Raw genomic sequence first — 8313 nt, 5'->3', positions numbered from 1 at the left:
CCCACTGCTACCCCAGTAGCTAAGTCACTGTATCGTCTAGCTCCAGCTGAGATGCAAGTATTATCCATCCAATTAAACAAACTACTTAATAAAGGATTCATCAGACCGAGCTTTTCACCCTAGGAAGCACCAGTTCTGTTCCTAAAGAAGAAGGATGGATCTTTATGCATGTGCATCGATTACTGAGAACTCAACAAGCTCACTATCAACAACCGATATCCCTTACCACGCATTGACGACTTGTTCGATCAGCTCCAAGGAGCGAGTTATTTCTCAAAGATCGATTTGAGATCCGGGTATCATCAGATGCAAGTCTTGGAATGAGATGTTCCCAAAACAGCCTTTCGAACTCGTTACGGTCACTAGGAGTTTGTAGTGATGCCCTTTGGATTAAAAAATGCACCGGCGGTGTTCATGGACTTAATGAACCGAGTGTGTCGTTCATTCCTTGACAGATTTGTGATCGTGTTCATAGACGATATACTCATCTATTCGAAGAATAAAGAAGAACACGGTCAACACCTCCGAGAAATCTTGGAAACTCAAAGAAAAGAAAAGTTATACGCAAAAATTCTCAAAGTGCGAATTTTGGATTCGGAAAGTAGATTTCCTGGGTCACGTGGTTAGCAAGGATGGGATACATGTGGACCCTTCCAAATCAAGGCAATCGAGAATTGTCCAGCCCCAAGGACCCCAACGAAAATCCGACAATTCTTGGGCCTTGCTAACATACATCCTACCTTTCATGTGTCAAACTTGAAGAAATGTTTGTCCGATGAGACCCTCGTCGTCCCTCTAGAAGAAATCAAAATCAACGAGAGTCTTCACTTTGTAGAGGAACGAATTGAAATCATGGATATGGAGATCAAAAGAACAAAACAAAGTCGCATACCCATTGTGAAGATCTGCTGGAATGCAAAGCGGGGACCTGAATTTACTTGGGAACATAAAGATCAGATGAAACAAAAGTACTTACATCTCTTTCCTTAATCCACAAAGGTTAACTTTATATTTAATTTCGGGAAGAAATTCCCTCTAACGGGGGGATGATGTGACAATCCGGTATTTCGAATCAATGTAATTACCCAAAAAGTCAAGAATTGTAATCTCTTTTGATATAATGAAATTAGTGTAAAAAATAAAATGTTCAAAAGTCTCTATTGCGTTACATAAAATGATAAACATCATATCAAGGGTTTCAGAAATATAAAGAACACTAAAATCCGAGTTACAATGAAGAATTTATGACCAATCTAAAAATCACAGTAAAAACCGACAATACTGATAAACGTAAAACGCGAAGTTTCAATACAATTATATTTAGCCTTAGGTATCTAAATGAAAGTTGTAGATATCATTAGACCGTAAGCGTATATAAAAGAACATCCAAATCTTACTTCGTATGAGAAAGTTATAATTTTTCCAAGTTTCGAATATAGCTGCAGACAACTAAAATACTCGGAATAGAGATCAAGAGATTTTTAGCCTATACAATCTAAATGAGAATCGAAGATCTCAACAATAGTAGCACAACGGAATAAAGTCTGACGAGAACGGACCTCACATGAAATCTATTTAGTACTAGGTTTTGTGAGACATTCAACTTCACGTACTTTCAAGTATGCAGTTAAAGCCCTGTATTATATACCATAATCTCTTATAGGGAGAGCGTGATACTTGTGTATCGATCTATAAGGGATTGACAATCCCGCACCCAAACTATTAGCCACAGTTAGATCGGCAGGTCTGGGGTGACAAACGTCATAACACTCCAACGCCTGAAGAACATTGTTACAGGCAGTTAGGGTCAATAGTATGGTTATAAAACTCACATTGAGTATTAAAAACACGTTGATTTACGGGGTTATCTAATGCCTTAGCGACTCTGTTACATACGTAAATATGTTATTCTAGGCATGAAAAACACTAATGCATAATAGTTTTTGGAACTTTTTAACTACCTTACACTTATGGAAAAATATTGGAATTTTAGAAACAACATTCGAAACAGTCGGGTCTTAGTAGAAGACTACTTTTATACTAGTAGGAAATATGAGATTTTCTAGGAGTTTTCAAACATCCACAAACAAATTCATTTAAATTTATAAAAACATTGACATTAAATACTTATGAACTCACCAGCTTAAATGTTGATCTACTCTTTCAAATCTACTTGTATTTTTGGAGAAGTGATGTTATGACGTCAGTTTTAAACTCATTTTGTCATCATATTGTAATTTATTCTTGAAATAAGTATCATTCAACAATGTAACTCTTAAATTATATATATGATGGTTGTGTTTACTTTCTTTACTATGTATTCAACTGTTACGATACTACATGAAGTCATCCACCCTCGAACGATTCCGCCATTCTGGTTTGGGGGTGTGACAAGTACTGACCTAATAGGTCAATAACATACCAATCCCTACAGATCATAAGAGCATAACATACTGTCTACCCCGATTCTGATCTAACAGATCATAACCACATGTAGCATACCATAACAATAACAAATAAAGTGTCGGCCTTGGTGTCGTAGACCCTATCGATATAGTGAGGATAACTCACTTGCAGATGTCGACTCGGAAGGTAAGCTCCAACTCACACATCACTTGACACCGACTCCACCACCTATTATCATAGTACAATATACTTGTAAGTCCTTAACCTTATAAGGTACTCCATAACCCACTAGTCAACCCCTGATCAAAGTCAAAGCCCTCAGTCAAGGTCAATAGTCCATGTTGACCCCAACTCGCCGAGTTCCTTGAAGTACCATCCAACTCGCCGAGTCATCGGGGTGACTCGTCGAGTTCTTTCGATTCTCGTTCATTCTTTAAGGCCACCCGTCGGGTTCCCTCCTTGCAACTCAACGGATACACACATACATATTCTAGGGAAAATTTATCCGACTCGCCGAGTTAATCTTCAAATCGTCGAGTCTTATGGTAATCTTCATCGGACTCGCCGAGTTGTTCTTCCAACTCGTCAAGTTCACGGCCATCTTCATGTGACTCGCCAAGTCAACCTTGCGACTCGCTGAGTCCATTCAGTCTTTTTTCTATACAGACTTGTTATGAGCCATGCAACGGCTCCAACTCATAGATACAAGCTTCTAGGGCATGCTTATCAAGTAAAGTTGCAAACTTTACATGCAAGCATGGCTATAAAGGCTCTAAATGCCTATTTTAAGTTCTTAATGGAACTTCATGCTCAATAGGTACCTTAGTCATGACCAAAACTAAAACTTTATGCTTCTAGAATCCAAGGAGGGTCCAAATCTGAAGTTACAACCTCAGATCTATCCCATAGCTCATCTTTCCAACTTATTATCTCACCAAAACCCTAAAACTCAACCAATAGAAGAGATTCACAAGGAAAAGGTGATGTGGTTACCTCCAGAAGATGATAAATAAGATAAGAGTTGATTCCCACACTCTACTTGCTCCAATCTCCTTCTCCTGCAAGCCTTCTCCCTCCAAAGATCCTCTTTTCAAGATTCAAACACACAATGGGCACACATACACACACATATTTGGGTTTTAAGGGGCTCTCAAAGACTGCAAAGAGGCCAAAGGAGGCTGAGGCTCCTTTAAATAGAGGTGTAAACCCCAGGATTTAGAGTTTCAACTGCCAGCTCCTACTCGTTGAGTCCCAACATGGACTCATCGAGTAGGTCACTTAACACGCGATCCCACCCCCTGCTACTCGACGAGTAGGTCAACCAACTCGCTGAGTAGAGCTTAACCCAATAAATCTTATTTAAACAATACCCGAGAATCGGGACGTTACAGAGAGAGAGAGAGAGAGAGAGAGAGAGAGAGAGGTGTGTGTGTGTGTGTGAGTGAGTGAGTGAGAGAGACAGAGAGAGAAATGGGGTAAGATAACTTAATTTATTTTTCTACACTAATATTTACAAAATAAAAATATAAATAACACAAAAAGGAAATTTAAAGGGAAAAACAGTCAATTCAAGTGCTCCATGGAACAAAAATAAAAAATTTTCTTAAGTTTAAAACCAAAAACCTAGAATACCCTTGATTTTGCACCCTCTATGCAAGCTGGAAACTTTTTGGACCCCATCCAAAGATTTTTGCAAACCACAAGGACGACATTTGTAGTTTTGTCTAGATTCAATTTTTAGGTATTCTTAAGTTTGGTATCCTAATAAGAATAGAAGTCAGCATCATCGCAAACCGGCAAAAAACCTCTAGTGTCATCCTTATCTTCCGGAGCTATTAAAAGGATGGTCAAATTATTATTTTTAATTTGATTGTCATTGTCACTGCATTGGAGATGCGAGATCTTTGAAATATTATGTCTTGGTCCCTTTAGTTGTATGTGACATCCCCAATTTCACGGCCAGAAAAGACCGAGTTGTTTATGCTTTGTTTTTAAAATCAGAGTAATCTTTTAAAGAAAACAGTTGCGGAATTTGTTCCCAAAACAAAATATGATAAGAATTTATCAAAGCATTCCTTTATAGAAATGTATTTTCATTATATAACAAAATCTCGGGATGTCATGTTCCGATACAGATACATAAGCATAAACAAAACTTACATTTATTTACACTAATGATTTACATCTCTTTTTATCTCTCAGTGAAATATGACTTCGTATTGATACCTGTGATACAAAGAAAACTGAGTGGGTCAGGCTAGGGAGCCTGGTGAGCGTATAGGGTTTTCAACCCACAATAATATAATTATTATATTCAACCATCAAACAATCAACCCAACTACCCATCCCCATTATCTTCTTTATTTCTTAGGATTTTACCCTAAGAATTCAACTACCCGTCATCCATTCATTCCTAAGGATTGACCTAAGGAATTGGCACAAAATCTATTGCTACATAAGGCACATCTACCAACATCATCCTTTAAGCGTCTCTGGCAGGATTACGTCATACACTATGAGGTGCGACTGTTAGGTTTATGACATTCTCTTTTAGGCGCATCTGCCAGGATTATCCTATAAGTGCATCTGCTAGTATTATGACATTCTATAATTGGTGCATCTACCAATATTATTCTTAAGCATCTTTCATACCTCCTCATTTTATCACATACCAACAATCTCATCTACCCATGTTCTACCCAACATATTTGCAGATATAAAATACATATACAGTTTAACTCATTTAAAAACTATATAAAACGTCCATTCCACACTCATCTCAAATAAGCAAACAATGTATAAACACATAACACGTATTTCTTAGCAAATACTTCATATTTATGCGTTAGAAGAAAGTAACCACACACTTATACATATAAACAACGATATACTTAATACATTCAAACAATACTTGTATTATTATCGTGTTTATGAAAGGGACTATACACTCACACATATAAACAACTTTATATTATACACATAGCACGTATTTTAGAGCAAATACTTAATATTTATGTGTAAGAAGAAAGTCACCACACAGTTACTTGATTAGAAGATGATCAGACAACACTACGGCTTGTAGAAGAAATATTCTTCAGTAGATCTGGAAGATCTTCACAAAAAAATTGGCTTCTCGCGGGCAGAGCTTCGGCTCGGGAATCGCACTTCTCAGGATCTTCAAGGCTTCGGGACTTGCTTCAGGGCTCAGGAATGATACCAGGGCTTCGGGGGTACTTCTTTTCACATAAATCGAGGTAATATGGGTGAGAGATGGGAGAATGCGCAACCAAATTTGGCTGGCCCTTCAAATATATTAATAGGGCAAAATCTGCCCTTGCGTCACTGCATGCGTCATCGAGGTAATATGGGTGAGAGATGGGAGAATGCACATTTTTCCACATCGTGGGCTTGGTCGTCACTGCATGCGTCATCGCAAGTTGCATATGGCGGACTCCCGGAGGTGTCAGAAGACTTGCCACGTCGTGGAACTGCTTGCCACGTCGTGGTATCTGACAATTTTGGGGTTTCGCACCCCGAACTTCAGAAATTCATAACTTTCGCATACGAACTCCGTTTTCGACGTTCTTTATATCGACGCGTAGGTGAGATTATGCTCTACAACTCTCATTTAGACTCCATTGGCTAATTTTGATTTTAATTTTAATATATTATAAATATATTACTTATATATTATCTTTAGTAGGCCAGGACAGGAAAACTCCGTTCGAAATTCATAACTCCTTCATCTAAACTCCGTTTTCGTTTGTCTTTTTATCATTGGACTACTATCGAATACATCTTCGACTCTCGTTTAGATCACTAAGGATAGATATCTATCTACCTTGAATTCACTATTTACATCGCGCTGGGTCGTGCCTGTTCTGTCGCGAAACTTTGACAGGTCATAACTTCTTCGTTATAACTCGGATTTTGGCGTTCTTTATATGCACGGAAACCTTGTGACATATACAAAAACTTGGTTAAGATTAATCCTTCTAAATAATCTTTCATCAAAAAGTCATTTTTGATGTTTTTTGTTTCTAAATTAACTAGCTCGGATCTACGGGCGTTACAATTATCTCCCCCTTAGGATGATTACGTCCCGAAATCATCAACGAAATAGGTCTTGCATAATGATTCCACACGTTATCTCTTCATCCTAGGTAATAACTGTAAATACTATGTTTCCTCTAAAGAGTATTTAGCTTTATGGCTTTCTTGACCGCAGACGATGCCCAATCTTGCATTTGCTTATCGTAGTATGTTGTACTTTCAATCATAACTTCCGAGTTACAAAATAAATCCTTATTGAGGACTCCTTCTTCTTCTTAGGATAAGTACTTTCATTCATCTATTGCAATAGATCGATGGGTCATGTTCTAATGACCTCTCATCGTATAATTCAACGCTTAGACTCAAGTCTCTTAGAGTCAAATTCCAGAATGGAATATACCTTCCTTCATATTCTAATGTGATATAATCCCATTTTTAACATGTAGCATGCCTAGCTACAAACTCCTTTTTTTTAACGAGCGCGACACTATCAATCACATTGATTTCAATCTTATGACTTGATTCAGATGCTACCTCGAACTTGGTTCTATGAACCACGTAACAAACTCCTCGTAGTCGGACTCAATTTGATATGACCACTAGGGTCGGAATAACAACCATCTTACTAGTCACTACCGAAACAAGGGTAATGACACACTTGAACACAACAAAATCAATTACTAGCTTCTTGGTAACCTTGTGACTTTCCCTGATCCAAGTGCGAGTCCTGTGCTTCCGGTAGTATATGCATCTACTACCTTTCACACCTACTCATACTCGTCCCCAGTATTGTCCCACAGTCGACCAAGTCACCATACAAGAAAATCACAAAACAATTTAACACATACGAATATGTCAAATAATCATAAACAATTTCCCTAGACTCTACTAAGACTTCTTCATTGCTCAATCTTCAATCATCAACTCTACTTCAACTTGATTGGTGATGGAAATACCAGACGATAAGACAACTTCAAGAATTTCATCAATCGTTCCATCATCCTGCCAATCGAAAGTGTACTTCAGATGTACCATACTCCTCTAAACGTACTGTTATTTCATAAGAGATACTCTAAAGGCAAGATACCACTCTTACGATATCTTTTGATAGGTGTCATCCATTGTCATAAGCCTTCTTCATTTCTCCATTTACTCAATTTCTCTACGAGTCTTCACCATGACCTCTTGTACATCCAAGCGGACATTCGGTGTACCAAGCGAGAATTTAAGATAAAAAAGCTTTAACTACGATAAACGTATCAATCTCCTTATCACTCCGAAACGTTTACATGCTAGTTCTAATATTGTAGTCATACACTTAGAATCCTATACACATAAGGTTTCTAGATCCGGTCGGCAACATTCCATAGATCCGAACAAATAATAGCATCAATTTAGCTATCACACAAAATAATTAGCACATAAAAGCATTTTAGGCATCATTCCTAAAATAAACTAGTGCATGTGTCAATTTAGGTGTACTACCTAACATATTTTAGACACACTCCTCACGATTATTACTTAGCATTCTAAGTTTAAGTCTAGAAATTTCCTACAAATTCCTAGTTTGCTTAAACTAATGCTCTGATACCAACTGTGACATCCCCAATTTCACGGCCAAAAAAGACCGAGTTGTTTATGCTTTGTTTTTAAAATCAGAGTAATCTTTTAAAGAAAACAGTTGCGGAATTTGTTCCCAAAACAAAATATGATAAGAATTTATCAAAGCATTCCTTTATAGAAATCTATTTTCATTATATAACAAAATCTCAGGATGTCATGTTCCGATACAGATACATAAGCATAAACAAAACTTACATTTATTGACACTAATGATTTACATCTCTTTTAATC

Source organism: Lactuca saligna, chromosome 1 (assembly GCF_052625555.1).
Source record: "Lactuca saligna cultivar CGN05327 chromosome 1, ASM5262555v1, whole genome shotgun sequence".
NCBI classification, from domain to species: domain Eukaryota; kingdom Viridiplantae; phylum Streptophyta; class Magnoliopsida; order Asterales; family Asteraceae; genus Lactuca; species Lactuca saligna.
Note: the sequence above shows the minus strand (reverse complement) of the source record.